Source organism: Palaemon carinicauda, chromosome 8 (assembly GCF_036898095.1).
Source record: "Palaemon carinicauda isolate YSFRI2023 chromosome 8, ASM3689809v2, whole genome shotgun sequence".
NCBI classification, from domain to species: domain Eukaryota; kingdom Metazoa; phylum Arthropoda; class Malacostraca; order Decapoda; family Palaemonidae; genus Palaemon; species Palaemon carinicauda.
This window is the reverse complement of record NC_090732.1, coordinates 164893105-164918689: the sequence shown is the minus strand read 5'-3', so window position 1 is coordinate 164918689 and position 25585 is coordinate 164893105. Positions and strand designations below refer to the sequence as shown.

Sequence of the window (25585 nt, the reverse complement as noted above, 5' to 3'; positions counted from 1 at the left end):
GGAAGAGGTTTCCAGGAGGAAATGGTGGACCAAGGTCTCACGACCGCTCAAACGTAAGGTCCCTTCCGAGCTAGTCCAACGGCCCAGGTGTAGCCACTGGGTCAGTTCGGACTCGCCGCAGTCATCTGATGACTGCACACCTCCCAAGAGAGGTAGAGTGGTCCCTCAACAGGCCTCTGCTCCGTCTGTTGTTGCTCCAACCACAGTAGACCCTAAGTGGTCCATGCTGCAGACTATGCAGTCTCAGCTTGCGGCATTTATGCAGGAGTATCATGCCGAGAAGGTTAACACCTCTCCTGTTAACCTACAACCCGCAGAGGTTGTGCGCTCAGCAGATACTGCGGCTGCCTGCTCCCACACCCCACCTGTGAGAGCTCCTCCACCGATGCGCAGTCCTCACTGCCAGACGCATGTTCTTGCTGCACCATCTGCTAACATGCGTGAGCTGCCGCATCAGGAGTTGCCGGGTTCCAGCCCATGCAGCATGCTCTGCAGACCTTACAGCATGCTCCGCATACCATGCAGCATGAGCCGCATACCTTACAGCATGCTCTGCATACCATACCGCATGCTCCTCAGCCCACCGCAGACCCTCCCACACACCAGCCCTCTGCTTTTGTTGTTGCCAGCTCGCAGACTGTCCAGCAGAGGCATGATGATGGATCCGCAGGTACGCATGCACCCGTTCTGCAGGATTCAGCCGTTCAGCTTGCTGCTCTGCCTTTGCCACTCACAACTCAACTTTCGGATGATGATGTATCGGATGATGAAGCTGCTCATCTGGATGATCCTCACTCTGATGTTGAAGGACACAAGTCTTCGCCACCCTCCTTAGACTTTCGCAAAGTCCTTGCTTTGTTCAGGGATTTGTATCCTGAACACTTTGTGTCTGCAACCCCTCGTTCTCCTCCCTCCGAGTTTGCTCTGGGCATGCAGTCTGCTGCGCCTGCCTTCACCAAGCTTGTTCTCGCCAGATCATCAAGGAGAGCTTTGAGGGTTATGGGGGACTGGTTGCATTCCAAGAAGCAACTGGGAAGGACCTCTTTTGTGTTTCCTCCTCCCAAGCTGGCTTCTAAGTCGAGCGTCTGGTATGCCACGGGAGAGGAACCTGGCTTGGGGGTTCCTGCCTCTGCCCAGGCCGACTTCTCAAGTCTGGTTGACTCTCCCCGCAGGTTGGCTATGAGACGTTCGAAGATCTGCTGGTCCTTTTCCGATCTTGATCATATGTTGAAGGGAGTCTTTCGTGCCTTCGAGATATTCAACTTCCTCGATTGGTGTTTGGGAGCCTTAAGCAGGAAGACTTCCCCTTCAGATAAGGACTCGGCCATGCTGATCATGTCTAGCATGGACAAGGCAATTCGGGATGGGTCTGGTGAACTTGCGGCTTCATATGTATCAGGAGTCCTCAAGAAGAGAGAACATCTGTGCTCCTTCTTATCTGCTGGTATCACTCCTTGCCAGAAGTCAGAGTTGCTGTTTGCTCCTCTCTCCAAGTGTCTGTTTCCGGAGGAGTTGATTAAGGGGATGGCTGCCTCTCTTATCCAGAAGGATACTCATGACTTCATGGCTTCTTCTGCACGTAAGGCTAAAACCTTACCTTCCGTGCCTAGACCCTTCCGCCCTACAGCAGTTGATACACCTGCTTCTAGGTTCATCCCGCCCTTTCGTGGCAGAACCTCCAGCAGAGGAGGTACCCGTGCAGACAGTCACCGTGGCAAGTCCAAGAAGGGTTCCAAGTCCGCAAAAGGCAAGTTTTGACTGCCTTCCTCTCCAGACAGCAGTAGGAGCCAGACTCAAGACCTTCTGGCAAGCTTGGGAGAGCAGAGGTGCAGACGCTCAGTCTGTGAAGTGGCTAAGGGAGGGATACAGAATTCCGTTCTGCCTCAATCCCCCTCTAGCTACATCTCCCATCAACCTCTCTCCCAACTACAAGGAGAAGGACAAGAGGCTAGCGTTGCAACAAGAGGTGTCGCTCTTGCTACAAAAGGAAGCAGTGGTCATAGTCCGGGATCATCAATCCCCGGGCTTTTACAACCGTCTCTTCCTGGTAGCCAAGAACACAGGAGGTTGGAGACCGGTGCTGGACGTCAGTGCTCTCAATGCTTATGTCACCAAGCAGACGTTCACGATGGAGACGACGAAGTCGGTCCTAGCAGCGGTCAGGCAGGAGGACTGGATGGTCTCGTTAGACCTGAAAGACGCATACTTTCACGTCCCCATCCATCCAGACTCCCAACCTTTCCTAAGATTCGTCTTTGGAAAGGTTGTGTACCAGTTCCAAGCCCTGTGCTTTGGCCTAAGCACGGCACCTCTTGTGTTTACGAGACTGATGAGGAATATTGCGAAATTCCTTCACTTGGCAGACATCAGAGCCTCCCTCTATTTAGACGACTGGCTTTTAAGAGCTCCCACAAGTCGTCGCTGTCTGGAGAATCTCAGATGGACTATGGATCTGACCAAGGAACTGGGCCTCCTGGTCAATTTAGAGAAGTCCCAGCTCGTTCCATCCCAGACCATTGTTTACCTGGGTATGGAGATTCAGAGTCGAGCTTTTCGGGCTTTTCCGTCGGCCCCAAGGATCAACCAAGCCCTAGAGTGCATCCAGAGCATGCTGAGAAGGAACCGATGCTCAGTCAGGCAGTGGATGAGTCTAACAGGGACACTTTCATCGCTGGCCCTGTTCATCGAGTTAGGGAGACTCCACCTCCGCCCCCTTCAGTATCATCTAGCTGCTCACTGGATAAAGGACATGACGCTAGAGACGGTCTCAGTTCCTGTTTCCGAAGAGATGAGGTCTACTCTAACGTGGTGGAAGAACAGCATTCTTCTCAAGGAAGGTCTATCTTTAGCTGTTCAGACCCCCGACCACCGTCTCTTCTCGGATGCATCAGACTCGGGCTGGGGTGCGACATTGGACGGACAGGAATGCTCGGGAACATGGAATCAGGAGCAAAGGACACTTAACATCAATTGCAAGGAGTTGTTGGCGGTTCATCTGGCCTTGATAAACTTCAAGTCCCTCCAGCTAAACAAGGTGGTGGAGGTGAACTCCGACAACACCACAGCCTTGGCTTACATCTCCAAGCAGGGGGGGACTCATTCGAGGAAGTTGTTCGAGATCGCAAGGGACCTCCTCATTTGGTCAAAAGATCGAAAGCTCACGCTGGTAACGAGGTTCATTCAGGGCGATATGAATGTCATGGCAGATCGCCTCAGCCAGAAGGGTCAGGTCATCCCCACAGAGTGGACCCTTCACAAGAATGTTTGCAGCAGACTTTGGGCCCTGTGGGGTCAGCCAACCATAGATCTGTTCGCTACCTCGATGACCAAGAGGCTCCCATTGTATTGTTCTCCGATTCCAGACCCAGCAGCAGTTCACGTGGATGCCTTTCTGCTGGATTGGTCCCATCTCGACCTGTATGCGTTCCCGCCGTTCAAGATTGTCAACAGGGTACTTCAGAAGTTCGCCTCTCACAAAGGGACACGGCTGACGTTGGTTGCTCCCCTCTGGCCCGCGAGAGAATGGTTCACAGAGGTACTGAAATGGCTGGTCGACGTTCCCAGGACTCTTCCTCTAAGAGTGGACCTTCTGCGTCAACCTCACGTAAAGAAGGTACACCCAAACCTCCACGCTCTTCGTCTGACTGCCTTCAGACTATCAAAAGACTCTCAAGAGCTAGAGGCTTTTCGAAGGAGGCAGCCAGAGCGATTGCCAGAGCAAGGAGGACATCCACTCTCAGAGTCTATCAGTCTAAATGGGAAGTCTTCCGAAACTGGTGCAAGGCCAATGCAGTTTCCTCAACCAGTACCACTGTAACCCAGATTGCTGACTTCCTGTTACATCTAAGGAACGTTAGATCCCTATCAGCTCCTACGATCAAGGGTTACAGAAGTATGTTGGCAGCGGTTTTCCGCCACAGAGGCTTGGATCTTTCCACCAACAAAGATCTACAGGACCTCCTTAGGTCTTTTGAGACCTCAAAGGAACGTCGGTTGTCCACTCCAGGCTGGAATCTAGACGTGGTCCTAAGGTTCCTTATGTCATCTAGATTTGAACCGCTCCAATCAGCCTCTTTTAAGGACCTCACATTAAAAACTCTTTTCCTCGTATGCCTAGCAACAGCTAAAAGAGTAAGTGAGATCCACGCCTTCAGCAGGAACATAGGTTTCACATCGGAAACGGCTACATGTTCCTTGCAGCTCGGTTTTTTGGCTAAAAACGAGCTTCCTTCACGTCCTTGGCCTAAATCGTTCGAGATCCCTAGCCTGTCCAACTTGGTGGGGAACGAACTGGAGAGAGTACTTTGCCCAGTCAGAGCTCTTAGGTACTATCTAAGAAGGTCAAAACCTTTACGAGGACAATCAGAAGCCTTATGGTGTGCTATCAAGAAGCCTTCGCTACCAATGTCTAAGAACGCAGTTTCTTACTACATCAGGCTTCTGATTAGAGAAGCTCATTCTCATCTGAAGGAAGAAGACCTTGCTTTGCTGAAGGTAAGGACACATGAAGTGAGAGCTGTGGCTACTTCAGTGGCCTTCAAACAGAACCGTTCTCTGCAGAGTGTTATGGATGCAACCTATTGGAGAAGCAAGTCAGTGTTCGCATCATTCTATCTCAAAGATGTCCAGTCTCTTTACGAGAACTGCTACACCCTGGGACCATTCGTAGCAGCGAGTGCAGTAGTAGGTGAGGGCTCAGCCACTACATTCCCATAATCCCATAACCTTTTTAACCTTTCTCTTGAATACTTTTTATTGTTGTTTTTGGGTTGTACGGTCGGCTAAGAAGCCTTCCGCATCCTGGTTGATTTGGCGGGTGGTCAATTCTTTCTTGAGAAGCGCCTAGGTTAGAGGTTGTGATGAGGTCCTTTAGTATGGGTTGCAGCCCTTTATACTTAGCACCTAAGAGTCGTTCAGCATCCTAAGAGGACCGCTATGCTCAGTAAGGAAGACGTACTTAATAAAGGCAGAGTAATGGTTCAAGTCGACTTCCTTACCAGGTACTTATTTATTTTATATTTGTTATTTTGAATAACTAATAAAATGAAATACGGGATACTTAGCTTCTTTGTTAACATGTATGCTGGTCTCCACCCACCACCCTGGGTGTGAATCAGCTACATGATCATCGGGTAAGATTAATATTGAAAAATGTTATTTTCATTAGTAAAATAAATTTTTGAATATACTTACCCGATGATCATGAATTAAAGGACCCGCCCTTCCTCCCCATAGAGAACCAGTGGACCGAGGAGAAAATTGAGGTCTTGTTGACAAGAAGTACTTGAGTACCTGACCACAGATGGCGCTGTTGAGCACACCCCCACCTGGATAGCGATCGCTGGCGTATCCCGACCGTAGATTTCTGTCGGGCATCGGAGTTGACAGCTACATGATCATCGGGTAAGTATATTCAAAAATTTATTTTACTAATGAAAATAACATATTACAATTATGTGGGACCCCAGTGGGAAGCAGGTTTTTTGGGTGGGGGGAGGGGGAGAAAAGTGATTTTCGGAGGACTACCGAACCTGATACACCCACTTAACCTAACCTAGGGCCCTGTACCCCTACCTAGGCCTACCGGGGGGGGGGGGGCTGCGACCCCCTCTCTTAAGGCCAAAGTGATTTTTGGGGCCAAACATGTAAGACGTCATAGTGGACTAGTTTGTCTGCGGATTATAGTAATTACAGGGCTCATTTGAGCTAAAAACAAGACAGTCAACAATAACAACAGACTTAGAAAAATTCTGGGAGGAAGACAAGAGTAGAGTGAGTTTGATAGTCGATATTTCGGCTTATTGAATTTCACTAAATTACTTCGCTCATATACTACTATTTACATACATTCCTACACATTCTAGTAAAAATTCATTGAATATCACTGATATCTTCATGCGGCCCTCTCCTTGACATTAACCGGAAATTTAACCTAATTGTATTTCGTGCTAATATAATAGGGTGAATCAACCCCTACTGAGTCACTGCCTCTGAGGTAGCTCTATTGAGGACCGTTTTCTATACACCAATTCAGAATGGTCTTTGCTTCGCTTGGATAATAACATTTTAATGCTCATTTGTTCCGGGCAGCGTTACTTCGATGTACCATTGGGCAGGTAATGAGGTCCACTATTTAAGGCATTCAGTGTGTATGACGACGACTCATGCCCCTTAACTCCTTTATTTTTAACCCCCTTAGTATTAAGAATAGTTTTTTTTTTTTCATTATAAAAAATGTTTTATTGTTACTTTTCTCTATATTTCAATTGTTCATAACTTTTTGTATAGCTTAGTTATTTCTGTAGATCCTTTCCTCACTCGGCTATTTTTCCCTGTTGGAGTCCTTGGGCAGGGTTTTTTTTATTAATATTGTGTTCACTTATCATGGGCTCCTTACCCACATTTCCCTTTAAGAGAAAGTCATAATGGATAGTTTTCATGAATTATTCTTTTTCGGCCGTACAGTCTTGTTGACGTTCGTGTAAAAAGCGAACAAATGCACCTGTAATTTTTTCATATTTAAGATAGCAAAGTTTTCACAAAGCCTTCAAATATATTTTTGGTAAAATTACAGTTTCAACCATTATGGGGAAACTGGAATGAAAATATAGGTAAATGTGTAGGAGAGCTCCGCGGAAGATCTTGAAGAATTTAAACACCTACAATTCACTATTATATCATATAGAACGCTTATATAATAGTCAATATATGAGCAGCTTCTATTTAACGAAGATATTCGTGTGTATAGTTATGTTTCACTTGGATTTTTTCTAAGTGTTTGTTTTTGTTTACTGTGTGATGTCTTGGCTAAAATGAGCTGTTTCACCGCCTTACTGCGTATGGCAGACTAGTTCTCAATGCAATTCTAACCAATAACAGGTGTTTTCTTGACGTCACACTGTTTGAAAACCAATCATGGCGGTTTTTACAAATCTAGCCAATGCTAACACTTATTACTTCACTTATCCCTGCTATTTTTCCACCAGTTACCACAGTTTACGTGAAGTTCCGCGGAGGAATATTTTTGCACGTCTCGGATATCTCTTCAAACTGAAAAGCTCATTTTGCCGTGAAGTATGGAGCAATTAGCAGGACCTTCATCCCGTTCCGACTGTGTCACTTGTGACAATTGCTTTATTTCTTATGGGGATTTTTGTATACATTATTCAGGGAAAGTTGATTTGCTAATTGCATTTGCTCAACGTCATGGTTTGATTTTGGCAGAGAAAAAGTGCCCTAATTGTGAAAATGTGTGCCGTATAGATTACAACAAATTAGCATTCCGGTGTGATCGTAGTGTGGTTACTGGTGGGAAAAGGAAGAGGAGGTGCAATTTTTTCGTGTCTTGTTTCAAAGGTACATGGTTTGGAAACGCAAAGTTAGATATTGAGACTAATTTGAAGTTTGTATTCCTTTTTTTGCAAAAGGCGTTTTCATTTTAATTTGTTTCGTTTGAACTGAAACTCAATGTGGCCTTAAGGGGGGGTCGCAGGGGGCGGAGGCCCCCCCCCCCCCCCCCCCCCCGTAGGCCTAGGTAGGGGTACAGGGCCCCATAGGCTAGGTTAGTGGGTGTCTTAGGTTCGGTGGTGCCCTGAAAATTACTGTGGCCTTAAGTGGGGGTCGCAGGGGGGGCAGAGGCCCCCCCCCCCCCCCCGGTAGGCCTAGGTAGGGGTACATGGCCCCCAGGGTAGGGTAGGTAGTTGTATTAGGTTCGGTAGTGCCCCGAAAAATCACTTTTCTCCTCCTCCCCCCACCCAAAAACCCCGCTTCCCACTGGGGTCCCCCATAATTGTAGGAGTAGGTTTATGCTTACATTTTCTGTGTAAGAGTTAGGTGGTTGTAGGAGGAATATCTCACAGTTTCAAGGTAACTGTAGCTCTAATTTACTGTTTTCTTTCGTTTTCTACTTTTAGAAACTTTTAAATCGAGCGCGGAGGTCTCCTACACAATTACCAAAATATATTTGTTGCATCAGAAATAGTGTAGTTCCAACGAATTTAACGTTTATTTTGACCGCAAACCCTCTCCAGATCCTACAGCTCCTGCCGAGTCGCTCCGTGCTCTACGACTTCATGGTACTGGCGTGTTCTAACCAGCAAGGGACGCATTTTCATACCTTCGCATCTTGCAGTAGAGATACTGAGATGATTTGAGATCCTCTCAATACCACCATCGGCTCGCTCATTCCGGGCAGAGGAACGTTCTCTCCGACTATCTGAGCAGAGCCTCGTAGAAAGAGTGTACCTGGGGGTCTTTGGCCTTGAGTAACCAGCAAGTCCCGGCCTGGGGGACCTGATTGCAACAACTTGGAACCTCAAGCTTCCGCTGTTCTTCCCCCCAGCCTCAGACCCCAAGACACTCTGGCAAGATGCATTCCGGTGATGGTGGGACAACATCGACGCTTGCGTCTTCCCTCCTTTGTTGTCTGTTGAGAATGGGTCTCAACAAGACCAGGTTGTCTGTCAACCTTTCAATGGCCCTGAGAGCTCCACTGGGACTATACGCAGAACGGTTTCCGGACCCTCTGCTTTCCCTGACGGAACTCCCGGGAGAGCTTCTCCCACGGCACAGGCTACTCAAACAACCACACTGCAACATCTTTCACGAGGCGGGGCGTCGCTTCGGCTTCATGCCTGGAGACACTACGCCGCCTCCTCAAGAAGAGATAACCCTCTTAACGAGAGAATGCCTTGATGAAGTCATTGGGCTTCAGCACGGCATATCATTCCCGTGCTGAAGGCTTGTGACGGGCAAGAGGGCTCTCGAACTGGGGAATTTCTTTTCCTCAGTTTGACTCTAAATTTCTCTCATTCTTTTTCTATTACTTCTTATTGCTTATTCCTCCTTCATAAGTATCAGCTGTCTCCAACCTTGCTGTCAAAGCTCTCTTACCCATTTCACTGTCCAGGTTTTTTTTAGAGGGGACATTGTATCCATGATCGGTTTTTATTTCAAAATCAATTGTGTGAGCTGTGGTGGTCTTGCCAACTGCCCAAAAATGTTTGGACCCCTAGGAGTGTCAGTATTCCCATACTGGCACGCGGAACTATCTCGTAGGAAATTTGGCCTTCGGATTCGAGGGGTTAGCGATTTCATTGAGATAGGACTCTCGGTATTCTGTCCAGTTTGCCTGCCACTATGAGTAGAGTAGGGATGATTGTATTCTTGAAATGCTCTCAGTCCCATCAAGCGGGTTTGGCATACACTTGAGCCACTCTAATCATAGTGGTACCATCCCTTTGTGGTAGGGTAGGGAGTGGACATTTGGTAAGCAGCCTTCACAGGTGTCATTGATGGAGAAATTAATTCCAGGAAAGGCTAACGGTGTCTTCTTTGGAATTTCAGACAGTCTTAATTTTTTCTCTCCCTTAAACTTTATTTTTTTCCATTGTTTTTTTTTTTCATTGTTATTATGACCCCTTCCCTCCCCCCCAAAAAAATAATTAATGAGTAAACTTAATATTCCTAGTACCCCTGGATCAAATGGCGAACCCCAGACACCGTTGACGACATCTGCTTGTTTAAATGGGGAAAGCTCTGTTGACAACCTCGGCAATAAAAAGGATTCCTCCAACAATACTTCTCTGACCAGTGTTGTTAAAGACAATTTATCGGCACTGGAGGAAAATGATTCTTGTAATGACAGTAATACTTTACTCTCTGGTTCTGGCTCATTACCAGATCCAACAAAAAATCTGAAAATTCTCCACTTGAAAAACATGCCAATTGGTTGTAGCTATGACATAATTCATGAAGCCTTCTGTAGATTTGGGGCCATCAAAGAAATTTTAATGGAGCTTAATGGTAGTAAAGGCTTTTGGGAAGCTTGGGTATCATTTTCAAGTTTTGAGATTGCTTTAGAAGCAAATAAAAATTTAGAGAGCATAAAAATTGACAATTGTATGATTTTTGAGGCTCTATGTGATAAAGCACCAAGACACCTAGAGGTATATAAACCATAAGAATGGATGGAAAAAGAAATAGAGCATAGACTTCCAGAAGTAAGAACCCCTAAGCCCCCAACATGGATAATTGCATCTGGGAAGATAGATAATTATAACTTATAAGATTAGTAAATTTATACAAAAAAAAAGTTGGTTTAATTAAAAGTAAGGATATTAGTAGATACGGTAAGCAATCTGTTTTGATTAATGCAAAATCAGATACTCAAGCTCACATGCTTTGTGGCATGAAGATTGCAGAAATTGATCCTATTAAGGATATTAAACCACATATGAGCTTCAGCTATGGTAAAGGAGAAGTTTTTGATAAAGATTTATATGAATTTTCAGAACCAGAAATTCTGGGCATGTGCCCTGCTAATGTTTGGTAAGTAAGAAAGATCCCTCAAACAAGCATGGTAGTTTTAACATTTGAAACCCCTGTTATACCAGATCATATAATTATTGAGAATGAAAGAGTACATGTTCGAGAATATAAACCAAGGCCTTTACAATGCTTTAATTGTTTCAAGTACGGTCACCCTTCCCGGTACTGCAATAATACGAAGATCTGTATTAACTGTTCTTTGTTAGAACATGGCCAATGCAACAGAGATACAACATGTGCAAACTGTAAAGATCATCATAAATCAAATGATTAAAGATGTAGAGAATACAAGGAAGAAGAAGCTGCAATCTTGAAAGCAAATGCTGAACATATAAGTGTAGGTTATGCAATGCATTTACTCTATCGGCAACTTAATTTTGCTCGCGCGGTTAAGATGCCACCAAAAGATTATAATCCACAACCCCTTACTACCACAGGGGGACCAGTGGCAGCACCTGGCCCGTCAGGTGCATCTCCCTTAGTGGTAGTAGCCCAGCCATCTGGGTCAAGTGCTCAGCCTATAAAAGCCAGAGCACAAACCTCCAAAGAGGTCAATATGGTTTCCAACACACCAAAAGTATTGTCACCGATAGGAGCATCTCCCCTAGAGGTAGTAGCCCAGCCTTCTGGGTTAAGTGCTCGAACTGTTGAAGTTCTAGCACAATCCTCCAAGGAAGCCAATGTGGCTTCCACCACCTTAAATGTATTGTCTCAGGCAGAATCTCTACCTGATTTGATGGAGATTGGAAAACAAGATCTTCCAAAGAGGAAAAGGTCCCCATCATCCTCACCTTCATCTAAGTCAGGTAAGTGCCCTACTGCTCATGATCCTAAGGTTGACTCTTATAAAGATCCTAGAAATAAAGAAAAGAAGAGTGGTGGCCTAGTAAAGCCTTCCCTCTCCAAGCCTTACATGGCTTCATCTGAAAAGTCCCAAAAGACAAATGAGACAAAGAAAAATAATAACAAAAGATAATGTCTATCATCCAGTGGAATTGCAGAGGTCTAAGTACTAGCATTGAGCAAATAAAAACTTTAACCAGGGACTCAGACACGAAGGTAATTTGTCTACAGGAAACCAAGATCAGTGACAAACCATTTAATCCTGCACTCAATTATCATTTTTGTAGATCCCCTCCTTTGTAAGCTGCAAGAGCTCAAGGTGGTACAGGTTTTATTATTCACAAATCTGTAAAATTTGAAACAATCCTACTCAATACACCACTACAGGCATGTGCAGTTAGAACTCATATCGAGAAAAAAATTACTTTATGCTCGCTATATATTGAACCATCCTTAGAACTTTTCCTCTTAGATCATGATTTTAATGAAAAGCATATTTTATGGGGTGGAAATGTGCGCGATAGATGGGGTAATCTTGTTGAAGAATTAATCGACAACAATGATGTAATACTAATGAATGATGGTTCTCCAACTAGGTATGATGTATTCCACAACTCTACATCAGCCATTGATTTGTCAATCTGTTCCTCATCCATTCGATTGGACTACCTATGGTCAGTAAATGAACACCTACATGGCAGTGACCATTGGCCAATAATGTTAAATTATGTCCATAATCTTCCTTCTCAGTGTCCACCAAAATGGAAGATAGATGAGGCAGACTGGGCAGCTTATGAAAACTGTTCACACACCAATAAAGAGTATGATGAATTTACATCTCCAGTGCATGCCTATCAACATCTTGAAAATATTATTGATGATAATGCTAGCAAGTTTATACCTAAAACATGCGGTTTACTTCATCGCTCTGTAGTTCCTTGGTGGAGTAAAGAATGTGCCAACGCAAGAAAAGTGACCCAAACTTGCTTCAGAAGATACTTGAGAACAAACTATGTAGCAGATAGAATAGCGTACCTCAGAGCCTGTGCCAAACAAAAAAGAACTTTTAAAAAAGCAAAGCGAGCATCTTGGAAGAAATATATATCTAATTTTAATACCAAAACTCCTTCAAAGGAAATATGGGACAAGATTAGAAAACTTTAAGGTAAATTCGTCCCTAAGCCTCTACCAATATTAAGGGAAAATAATAGATATATATCTGACCCCAAAGATGTAGCAGAGGTTCTTGCTAAGCACTTTGCCCATGTATCAAGTGCTGACAACTATTCCCCAGCATTTCAACAAATTAGAGCATCAACATCTGTTGTTCCTCCTGCTTCTTCAAATACTGAAGCTTTTAACCTGCCTTTTAGTATGGAGGAGATGCAAAATGCTATCTCTAGCTCTTCTTGAACTGCCCCAGGTGAGGATGGCATCCGCTATGAAATGATATCACATCTTCCAGTGGATACCAAGGAATTTTTATTAGAAACCTTTAATGGTCTAAGGGCTTCCCATACATTTCCTGATTCCTGGCATTACTTCAATTGTAATTCCAGGCCACAAGTCTGGTAAAGACCCAGAACTGCCATCCAGTTATAGGCCCATATCCTTGACCAGTTGCATATGCAAACTATTTGAGAGAATGATCAACAACAGACTTGTGTGGTATCTAGAATCAAAAAATCTTTTATCTAACAGACAGTTTGGTTTTAGGAAGAACCAAAGTACTCTAGACCCTTTGCTGATGTTATCAAGGGAAATTTCAAATGCTTTTTCTAACCAAAACCAGGTGGTGGGTGTAGTTTTTTGACCTCGAAAAGGCATATGACACCACCTGGAGGGGTGGTATTTTAAAGCAATTGGCCTCGTGGGGTACAGGAGGACATATGTTCTCTTTTATTGAAGAATTTTTATCAAACCGCTCAATTAAAGTGAGAGAAGGGTCAGAACTATCTTCATCCTACATGCAAGAAGAAGGTGTTCCCCAAGGCAGCGTATTGAGTGTGACCTTGTTTGCTGTTGCTATTAATAGTCTCATTAGTCACATACCTCCTGGCATACAAGGGTCACTATTTGTCGATGACTTTGCAATTTATTGTAGTGGATCATATGCACTACAAGCATGCCAAAATCTTCAAATTGCAATAAATGCTGCTTCCGCATGGGCAAATTCTCGTGGATTCATGTTTTCTCCTCAGAAGACCAAAGCCATTCGCTTTACTTGTACTCGTAAAAGGGAAGAGATCCCCACCCTTTTCTTAAATGATTGTATTTTGCCATATGAGGATAGTGTCAAGTTTTGAGTCATTTTCGACAAGAAAATGACATTTGGTCCCCATATAAATGACCTATCTATCAGGGTTAAGAAGTCACTGAACATTCTGAAAGTGGTATCGCATTTTGATTGGGGTGCTGATAGAACAACTTTGCTTAGAATTTATACATCTTTGTGTCTGAGCAAGTTAGACTATGCATGCCAAATATATGGGTCAGCTACAAAGACTTTACTTGGAAAACTTGATATTGTTCACAATGCTGGGCTTCGCATCTGCACAGGTGCTTACAGAACATCTCCCATTGATAGTCTCTATGTTGATTCTGGCATACCTCCCCTTTCCATTCGCAGAGAGGAGTTGAGTTTGAGGTTTTTAGCTAGGTCCCTTGCTGTGAGAAACAATCCTAACTGTAAATATGTTAGGGCGCCTTTAGATCAGGCTCCCAACAGATCTAGAGTGCCTAAGCCTTTGGAAGTACTGCTGAAAAATGATGCTAGAGAGGTAGGCTTGTTAACAGCACAGATAGCAGAGGTAGGATATCCCAAGTCTCCTCCTTGGTGTAATCCATCTGTTAAAGTATGTTTTATGGCAGGAGGGAAAAATACCTTACCTAGTAGGGTAATGAAAAGTGAGTTTTTAAATCATGCTGCTCAACATCATGGGAAACATGTTTTTACAGATGGCTCCAAATTGGCTGCAGGAGTTGGAAGTGCAGCTGTGGTGGGGGATATTGTTATTAGAAGGAAACTCCCATCCTCTTGTTCAATTTTTACTGCTGAGCTGTACGCAATAATTCTCGCAGTCCAACATATTTTTAAAAATGGCAACCAAAATAGTTTTTATACAATTTTTACGGATTCCAGTAGTGTTTTACTCTCATTAAAAAAATTATGCCTGGCCATCATCTAGTACAAGAGGTGCAGGACTGGTTAGTACTTCTGCAGTCTAGGAAGAGTATCAGTGTTCACTTCTGTTGGGTCCCTGCCCATGTTGGGGTGGATGGAAATGAACAAGTAGATAAGGCAGCAAAGGAAGCTTCAGGGCTAAGTAATCCATCCCCCTTGAGTACTCCTTACAAAGATCTTAAAAGTGAGATTCATCTTTACTGTAAAAATAAGTGGCAAGCTCGATGGTCTGAACTGACCACCAATACAAAATTGAAACAAATCCACCCATTGGTGGATAAATGGTCATCTTGTAATTCTACAAGTAGAAGGGATACCATCATTTTAACTAGGCTGTGTATTGACCATACACATGCAACGCACAATTATTTAATGAAGAGTGGGGAAGGGAGACAGGCACCTCTTTGTAATACCTGTCAAGTGACAATGGATGTCAAACATATTTTAGTCGATGGTCCTGTTTTTAATCTTCAGAGGAGGACACATTTACTCCAGGACAAACCTTTAAGAGATATACTGGGGGAAAACTCTAATACCCTGAACTTGAGAAAATTTATACAAAGTATTGGGTTATATTACGAGCTATAATTGATTTTATTATTTTATTTATTTATTTTACGCTTTTAATCCCTATTTATTTCACATCTAGATTTTATTGTATGAAAGTGTTACAATTTGTATTAAAGGTTAAAATGATACTAAATGGTGTGAGTGTACAGATATGATTGAATGATTTTCGTTATATAGCGCTGAATGGCCTTTGATGGCCCAGTGCTTGGCTTAATGCCTAAATCCTATATTCAATTCATTCCTTATTGTTGAGTGCTGACACACTCCGATACTGAGTCCCGGGCAAAGCCAAAAGCCAGTACTGGCCGGGACTTTCCAGCCTTCCTAATGGGTGAGTCACCCCTATTAAATAGCGTGGTTTGTATGTCGGTTATGGAACAAATGACATTCGTAGATAATTTGTATTTTTCCTAACTATACAAACCTTAGCTATTTAATCAAACTTGCCTGCCAGCCCTATCCCCCTTGAAGTCCTACCTCTAAGCAAAGTGAGCTCAAGCACAGGTGTGTGTGTGTGAGGGGGGGGGGGGTAGCAAGCTACCCTCCCTACCCCCTGCTAACTAGCGGTGGGGTAGTAAACTCTCGTTAAAATTCTAATGGATCGTCATTTCAGCTACGCCGGAAGTAATAACCCCTATTAAATAGCTAAGGTTTGTATAGTTAGGAAAAATACAAATTATCTACGAATTTGTCATGTTCTTCTATACGTGCATTGTGCTCTGTGATGAATGATAAATCTATGAAAAATTACACTATTAGCATTCGATGCTATGCTGGTATGCTTGCACCTCTAATATTATTTTAACTGCCATGTTCCAGCATTTGCTGTACAGTATATATATTCCCTATAATAAAGTACTCTTGTTTTTACACGCTACAGTAGTTAGGGAAAAATATAGATTATTTTAAGAATTTGGCATTTATTCCTATGTAGAAACAAACTTCTGAGTCTTTTATATGGGGTTGATTCTAGTTTCATATTCTACGGCTAGACAATTAAAAAGGAAATGGTATAATACAATGGTATGTTGCTGGGCAACTGCTGCGCATGACGCGTTACGCTTGTATCAAGAGCTTGCCATATTGGGCTATGCTTTTATCAAGCGCTTAGTCAGAACTCTTCGGGCCATGAAGGAAGCTGGGTATGCATTCCTTCTCAGACAACTGTATTGCCTACTCTTGCCCTTACAGTGCTTTTACTTGTCTTTTGTGTGTATGACATTCTTTGTCACTTGTGTATAGTACTTCATTATTTGAGTTACGTGTGCGAGCTTTTCGACATTGTCGAATTCGGTGCGTTTCTGCTTGGGCCTAAATGGTTTCCATTTTGGTACATTCATGAGCCAGGTAGAAGTGGATCCTCACCCGATTTGTCCATCGTGTTGAGGTAGATTATGTTCGGTGTAATCTCCAAATGAGTATTGTAGGGAGTGGTCATCCTTCCAATGGGATAGATATTGATTTTGCTGTAAGAAACAAGCCAAGAGAAATAGTTCCCCTCCTTCACCTTCCGTTACCAGTGAGAAGAAGGCCAAGTTAGGTTCGGTGATGAATGTTATCTGCTCCCTCAGTTCTTTGTGTCAGAAGACCTCTTGAGATTCATGTCATGTAGGATGATGGCCGTATTTTATCATGTTAATAATGTGCAGGATGAGATTGATCCTGATCTTATTGTGGATATCTTGGCTATGGTTGCTGTGCTTCCTGAGCAGGATCTGTTAGGTGCTTCTATCCTTATTCTGTCAAGCCTAGATCTCCCTTACTCCTACGAGTACGCTGAGTGGAAATTTATATTCATCAGATTAGGAGTATAGGATATTCACCCCCTTTAGAAACTAATCCAATTAGAACAGTAAAGGCATATCTTTGTTCCTGGAAGAACCTTAGAATTGAGCCCATCGTTTCCCCCCATACCGAGGCAACCTTATTGGAAGATCCTGATTACCAGTCTCCAACTGGTTTATGAGAGAGGCCTGCCTTGTATCCCTAGGGGTCCTTGGCAGAAAACTACTCAAAAGAGCATCTGGAATGAGTCGAGAGATACGGTCATACTGCTTCGACTGCGTCCCCCTCATGAGAGTTAACAGTGCCTTCATGCTCAAAGCAGGCATCACCTTCCAAGCCTAATAATGCTCGGAAGTAGAGTGTAACTATTAATTCCCTACTAAGAATTTCTTTGAAGAATATAGTTAGGCTGAACTTGTGATTAACAAATCTGAACATGCCGCTGTATCTAAACAAGATGACATTGTACAAGTTGCCTGTGTGTGGATATGAGTATAAAAACAAAAAGGTGATTTTTATCAAACTTGAAGACCTCTCTTGAAGTCTCCCTAATGCAAGTAAGAATGCCGGGTGATTTTTATCAAACTTGAAGACCTCTCTTGAAGTCTCCCTAATGCAAGTAAGAATGCCTTATTTGTTTTTTGTTTGTGTATTGGCTGCTATATTGATGATATGTTGAATATGATAATACGAGTTATTTGAAGTTCATATTACTTCACTGTAGCAAATCCTTCTAGAATGGAATAGAGGGCCCTGCCTCTTATGAGCCCGCTGCACTGTTCACATATGTAATTCACTGTGAACTTTGGTATTACTATAGTTATTGTATCTTAAGAGAAAGGCAGACCACCTACCTTCTCTAAAACTTCCTACTACCGAAGGAAGACTCCCCATATAAATGACTCGGAAGTTTTAATTCATGTAGGAATAAACTACATGTGCAAATTTTTTTATATTTGTATTTATCCTAGTTATACAAATGCGAGTCATTTACCAAAGGTCCCACCTCAGCCGCCCCTGAAATCATTGACTAGAAGTTTTGAGAATAAGCGCTTGATAGAAGAGCCGTGCACAGCAGTTGCCCAGCAACGCAGCATGACGTAATCATCTTATTTCTTCTTAAATGTCTGGCTGCAGAAAACAAATCTAGAAGTAACCCCATATAAATAACTGGAAAAATATACAAATATAAAATTTGTAGCTTTTTCAGAAACTTTAATTGGTTATTTACTATGTTGATTTATAAATTTCAATCAAGAAATAAAAAAGGTGATCAGTTCTAAAGTGCTAGGTATGCCTATTCCAAATGCTACTTTCATTTTTGCTGCTTTTCTAGCCAAGTTATCTTTTATGCATGTGTATAAATGTATGGGAAAAGGGGGTAAATGAGGAACTGTAACTTAAAGTTCAGGCAGAGAGAAGAAAGAACTATCCACTTGTAGTAAGGGAAAGTGTAGCCATGTAGAGCAAAGGGAAACCGAGACGGAGATTCTGACAGTGTTTCTTTCCATTGGTTTTACTTCCACTAATCTCCTTACATTTCAACCCTCACATATCATGGTTCTCACCTGAATATAGTTAACCTTAGTCTTATGTCATCATCGAATATCTATGGGTTGGTGAAGAAGCCTTCCCGGCCCTCTCCATCTCCCCTTCATCATTACCTCGTCTTCATAGACATCTGACATTGTCACTGTATAGTTTTTTATATGTATTGAAGCATCTTAATTACATGGCAGCAGTAATAAATTTAGAACTTAGAATTAAAACACAAAATGAAACAAAAGCCAATAAATTTCCACCATATTAGAAAATAGGATATTTTTCAGATTTATAGCTGCATAGCCATAGCAGAAGTATACGGTAAAAAAAGATTTCCACCAAAAATATATGAAGATCTCTATTGTAACTTAATCCAGTAAGTAATTAATATATGTTAATTCTTATTGCAGACAAGACGCTGTTACAGAACGTATAGTCGTTTCGATTAAAGTCATTTCTATAGATCCACAAAATACTGAATACAATCCAAGTTGTATCGGAGAATGAGTCCGATGTTAATTCTCTTGAGAAAAACGGCTTGACTAATTGTCTTATTACACTTTTTTGTAAAACCGTAAATTGCTGTTTGAAATCAATACAATTAAGACCTCGTGAGAAACTTAAAATCCCAAATGTTATAATAGATAGGACGGTATATTTGTATCCAGATTTGGATCATGTTAACCCCCTAAAATCATTGTTAAAGTACTCAGCAACTTTTACCTTTTATTTTTTTTTTTTTTAATATAATTTAGATAACAGTATCTGACTTATGTAAATTTCACATTACTGTAGTTTTAAGAAGCTTGAATGTAACTGATAAATGTCAGTCATTATATCAATCACTTAAAATCCTTGTTAAAGCACCCCGTTCAGTAACTTTTATCTTTTTCTTAAAGTAAATACAGTAGGCTACCTGACTTATGTAAATTTTATATTAGTTTTCTTGAAGCTTGAATGTAATTCTGATTAATTTCAGTCAATATAGCGTAATTGTGGGTACTGTACAGTATTACAGGAAGTCACAGATCACTTTTTTAACTTTTTGTTAGTTTGCTTATCTAAGCAGAGTTGCAGCATGGATTATAGTGATAATAATGATAGTAATAGTACTGATAATCATAAACTTGGGTTGTATCCAGTTAATTTTATTTGGACGGAGCCTGTATAGGAATGACTTTAATTTTTAAACCACAACTTAATGTCAGTCTGACCTGATTACCACTTCAATCAAAAAGGAATAACAGATGTTGAGGTATGTTTATAAAGTTTGAACTTTTTTATTTTTCCTATTAAAAGAAAGTTAATTTTCACTCCCCTTCACTTTTAATATCAAGTAAAGGCCAATTTGGTCAATGATTCTACTGAAGACCTCTTGACAATACTCTTTTGAAAGAGAAGACGAGATTGTGATAAGTTTATGCTGTGATAGAGCCAAGTTATGTTTTGTATAACACTTTACAAGATTTTTCCTATGACAAGTTTGAAAAATTTGTTCTTACACTGATACAAACCCTCAATCTTGAATAGGAGAATGATTTCAATGAAGCTTAAACTCTGTTGCTAAAATTTTATAATAAGGTGTTGGTAGTTACTGCTGGGTAGCATGGAAGCCTCACGCCCCCCCTCCTAGTCAGAGTAGCCCGAGCTTCTTTTTTTAACTTCTGATTGCTGCGGACAAGTCGAGTAGAGAAACTAAGTGTAGGCATGTGATCTTGCCTAGTAGTTTCCGGGTGGCAGTGCAGAGCCTTCATGAGGAATTTGGCTGTGGATCCCAATTCTGTGTCCTATTTGTGTCTTCGTGATTATTTAAGTCTTCCCCATGTAAGGAGTAGTGATCCTCCCAATGGCAATAGAATGGCAAAATGATAAAGACGACCATGCAAGATTCTTCCCCTTCAAGGTTTTCCTTTGTATAAAATCCATAGGACCTCTAGGTTCTCCCTTTGGTACTCTGGCTTCCAATCCTTTGCTACTTCTCATAAAGCTAAAGTATCTACACCAACAGGTCCATCTGTTAAAAGAGCTTCAGGTTTGGCATAATCATTTTGTCCCCATTTTAGCCATTAGCTGAGCTAGAACCCATTAGGGAAGGAACTCCACTCCTGCAATTGCCCTGAGCTGTTGGGGATGCTTAGCAAGCCAGTAGGCAATGTGGCAGTACCACTTGGTATAGAGGGCTGAACAGTGGAAGCCCTCAGAATCTGATGCCACCTCCCTTTCACTGACTTTTCGTACAATCTGAATTCATAGCAAGACTTGATTCTTCAGGCAGAAGTACAAAAGAGGATTGAAAAGGTCACACTACAAGGGGTCCTGGATGTGCCCCAGGTCTTCTACAGTAGACTAATCCTAATGGAAAAGTAACACGAGACTGGGGACAGCTAATTGACCTTCCCGCCTTGAAAGAGTTTGTGCTACAAACTCTATTCAAGAAGGAGAGAGCAAGTACCCCAAGACCAGCCATCTGGAAGAATGATTATACTGTATACTATTTCTGGAAGAGAGAGAGAGAGAGAGAGACTTTTCCAGATCCCGATCCAATAGTCTCGAGACAATTCTTTAGATTCATCCTATGGGAAAAAGTCTTCCATTTCATAGTTCTGTGCTTTTGATTGTTGACTGCCCCACAAGTATTCACTCGATTTTTATGCTAGTTTTTTCTTGGACGCATGCCAATGGCCTTCAGCTACTTGGGTATCTTGACGATTGGCTGGTTCTCTCATCCTTTGGAAGGCAACTCTTTCAACATTGGGACAAACTTCTCTCCTTATGCCAGGAGCCAAGAATTATGCTAAATATGGAGAAGTTGTCCTTCGCACCCAAGACCCAGAAGAGTAGTGTAGCCTTTTCTATGGTTTTAACATCTACCAGTATGTCTTTTGACAGCAGACACACTGATCATAAAGTGGAAACCCACTCCATCAGCTAGTTCTTTTGAACAATAAATGAGGTTTGGTTTAGATTGGTGACTGATGGACAAGGTATTCTTTTTTACAAATGCATCAAGATAAGGTTGTAATGCCCATCTAAGGAACAAATTCATCACAGGCTGCTAGGTACAGGATAAGAGCAGCCTGCACATTAACTTTCTGGATTTGAAAGGAGCTCTTTATAGGTCTTTTTTCACTGCAGTCATTACAGCAGGAGCTGATATGTCACTCAGTTGTGCTGGACAATTGCTTGCAACGAGCAAGGAGGTAGTGTTTCACAGAACCTGCGAGTTAGCAATGCAAGCTTACGAGTGGGCACTGAACACTACAGTTGAGCTGTTGGCAATTAATTCCCAGCAAAAGGAATGTGACCACCGAACTAAAGTCAACCAAGACAGGCTGATCACTGTTCTTTCATCCTAAAATGATAAGGAGCTGCTTGACTTTGTGGGGCTACCCAGTGATCAACCTGTTTGCGATGAGATATGAGAAGCTCCCTATTTACTGCTTAACATTTCCCGATCAGGCTGCGGCTTTAGAGGATGGACTTCAACATCTGTGGGACGTCCTAGATGGCTGTGCTTTTTTGTGGTTTTTCAAGTTAAAAGGGAGGTTAACAAGATGTTATCTACCCAAAACATCAAGATAACATTATTAGCCTCTTAAGTGGTCTCAAGCAGAATGGTACCAAGACCTTCTGATGCTTCTAAATGAGTTTCAGAGAGCATTTCCTATTTTTCTCAGCTTGCTGTGCCAGCCTCATCTGCAGGGGTACTATAACTTGGTGACATCCTTGTTGCTTCACTGGTGGAGGCTATCTTGCAGTGCCACTGTTAGTCTTAACTCCTTCGCTATGATGACGTCAAAATAGGCCCTGTGTTACACACAATGACACTTCAGCTAACCAATGAAGACTTTGTGAGTCTAGCCGTTATTCCTAATTGTGTAAGAGGGGGTGGTAAACATGCAATAAGGTAAGGCTCGCTCTCTCTAGAATACTTCTTGTATCAAATGAAATAAATTTTTATTTTTATTACATTTCTGTATAATGTAGAGTCCACTATTACTGAAAAGTAGCTTTATATCTTTTAACGGCTATTTATTGTGGAATTTTTACAGAATAAGTTACTTCAATGAATATACAATAAATATAAAATTTATCATAATGCTTTACCATTATTAAGATGAAATTATACTGTAATAAAAAAATTTCTGAAAAGTTATTCTATAATTACTTTGCAATGAATGAAAAGAATATTTTGTTTGTTTAGAGTGAAATACCATAGAAAATAAAGCAAACTTTTGATAAATTTATTCTGTAATCAGCAGTAAAAGAAATGAACATGGAAATGTAATTCATTCTGTAATCAGCAGTAAAAGAAATAAACATGGTAATGTAATTTGTTATAGGGTATGTGACCATGTATATCTGATGGTAACAAATCTTGTATATAGCTTTAGGGCATATCCAATGTCTTGTAGTGAATGGGTTAAGAGGCATAAAAATGTGATTGGTGCCATGAAAATGTAATTCTCTTGGAGCCTCTATTCACTTGATGCAGACTGACTTGTGTTTTTCCATAGGGAAAGCCTATCACTCGGCCAAATCTTCAGTTCATTCATTCTTTGTAGAGTGCATGGAGCTTCCCTTTGTAGCTTCTCTGGGCACTCGACCACCAGTGAACGAACTGTAGGCTTGGCTTAAGACTTGTGATACTTCAGACTGAGAGGCATAGACCTGCTTTTGTTAGCAATGCTCCTGAAGATCTTAGCATTCCTACCTTTCAAGAGAACTCGTACACCCAGCTTGATTTCTGAGGTCCCTGAAAAAGGCTCCCAATGAATCTTGAAGGTTGGAGAAGGTTTTTTTTTATTGCCATTAGCTTCTATGAAGAGATTGGGAGAGCTGCTCAACTTATTATATCTACTCAATTGTTCTGAGGGGGGGGGGTGAGAAAGTTGTTGCCCTCATTCATCTTAGAGTTTGTGGCGAATCCTCAATACAGCTGTAAATGATACGAGATTCTAATCTTTTCCATCTCACTTTGGGAAGTAACCATCAATCAAAATTTACATCTTTAGCACTGAGATACCACAAAGCTACTACCTGAAGCGCACGCAGCCTTCAGACGACTACAGAACTTCATCAGTTCTTACAGGATCAAATAGCAATTCTCAAAAACACCATCTACCACAGGCTTCAAGAAATTAACAACACAAACCCATGCAGAAAGTGAGTCGGAGGAATTGATACAGCCTTGTCCTCACGAGGTCAGATTAGGAGTCCATTGTACCATGTTATCCTTTCGGAAAATCCAGTCTGTAGCAGATGTCCTAAAGGCCAAGACAACCTTCACAGCCCACTATTTATAGGAATGCACCCAGAAATCATTGCATTTTATTTAGGAACTGTGGTAGCAGCTCAACAGGCAGTGTTGTGTACCTAGCTCCCTAACTGGACAAAAATCATCTCATCTAAGACGACAGTTGCGATGTCAATCTCTGAAGTAAGTGTTAGGTAATTTTTCATTTTCTTCCTCTCCTTCGAGTGCAGCGATCGAACCGTTGTCATTGGATCGGAACTTGAAGCAGGTAAGGCACCATACCGAGTTACAATTGTTAGATTAAGATGAAAGTGCTTTCACCAATCCTCTTGATAAAAGGAATGATGAACATAAGGTAAACCCATGACTTAATTTAGTCCTTTGTTGAAACAACACATTCCTAGTGTATAGGGTCCTTCATAACGACAGAATCCTAGCTGTCGCCTGATTTCTAGGTCATAGGATGTTGATAGTATGATATCCCCGGGATTTTAAACCAGCCAGTTTGGTTACAGGAACTTCCTCCCACCTAAAAATAAGTCTCCTTGGAAAGGATAAGGATTTGCATCCAATTTTTGAAGTAATTTGTATTTTTCCGAAGTATACAAACCTGAGTGTCTTTAAATTTCCTGGTTTATCCCACTTGCAAGCCCTAGGTGAAGGTCAAAGTGGTTAATTAGTGAGCCAGAAGGTGGGGTTGTGCCATACTTGCTACGTGCAAAGAAGTACCTACGCAGTAATATAATTATTCTATTAAAGGATTCAGGTTTTTCTAGTTTCAAATTTTTTTATTTTAAGACAGTTGAAGGCACTTTAATGTTTTAGCAGAGCAGTAATCTTATTAGCCAATATTCAGGCATCAAGTATTGGTGTTGAGTAACTAGTCCAGTTGGATGATTCATTGCAAGTAAATGATTGTCTTTTGACTTAGGAGTTCAAAGAAAATTGATAAGTAATTTTATGTGTAATAAGCACACAATAAAAATTTTCCAATTTCAGGAAAAAATTAAGAACTCTATTGAAATTTTACAGACATCTCTACAAAACCCTAGAAACCACCCCACTACATGTGATTCCCCTCTACAATTGGACCCAACTACATTTGTGTAAACAGTCTTTATTTGGACCTCTAACGCACAAAACATAAGGCAAGTCGGAAATAAGTAATTTTATGGGTGTATTTGTCAGTACTGTACCAAATGTTTAGGAAACTTTATTTTTTTCCTAAATTGGTATAGTGGTTAAGTTTATGGAAAATTGGCTGTAATTTTATATATATATATTTTTGGGCTCAAGCCATGTCGTCCTGATGGAAGTTCCTATAGGGTAGCTTCCTAGGGTATATTACAACTACGGCGATATTCCCAGAGAATTTACCTTAAGGTACCAGAATTCTAACTCCTGGAGCGAGTATCCCTCGTGAAAGGGATATCGCGACATATCAGAGGACGTATTCTAGACACGTCACATGGCAATCTACAACCTGGACAGAGATTTCGTCTCGTAGGAGGTGATTGACGAGATACGAATTCGGGAAAGAAAAAGGGGAGCCGCTCCCAAGGCTTCCCTATCCCCCGATTCGTATGCGTGCCTGGCGCCAGAATTCTAACTCCTGGAGCGAGTATCCCTCGTGAAAGGGATATCGCGACATATCAGAGGACGTATTCTAGACACGTCACATGGCAATCTACAACCTGGACAGAGATTTCGTCTCGTAGGAGGTGATTGACGAGATACGAATTCGGGAAAGAAAAAGGGGAGCCGCTCCCAAGGCTTCCCTATCCCCCGATTCGTATGCGTGCCTGGCGCCAATCCTGGCGCCATCTGTATTCCTTTTTGCGTAGCTTAACAACTCGGTGTTTTTTCCTGTTTTTCTCGCAAATCTTGGATTTATTCGACTTTTCATGGCTTCTTCGTCTTCGTCGGCCTCTGATAAGTTGAGTATAGTGTCTGTTATGTATAATTGTAGGCTCTTGGTAAAATTTTGAGTGATTAATAGGATTAATCTTTGATACAAGAGCCGTAGCCTACCAGAGGTGTCCTGGACACTGTCGCTCGCTAGGTATAAATTAGTT

The 25585-nt window shown here is 41.9% G+C and overlaps 1 long non-coding RNA gene across 1 annotated transcript in view; it reads left to right on the top strand.

Moving 5' to 3' along the window:
* Positions 1-24653, top strand: part of LOC137645061 (uncharacterized) — a 30203-nt gene extending 5550 nt beyond the window's left edge. The window contains exons 2-3 of the long non-coding RNA XR_011045273.1: positions 18664-19508; positions 24543-24653. This is a non-coding gene — a long non-coding RNA (uncharacterized lncRNA). The remainder of the gene's footprint in view (positions 1-18663; positions 19509-24542) is intronic.
* Positions 24654-25585: the final 932 nt, after the last annotated feature.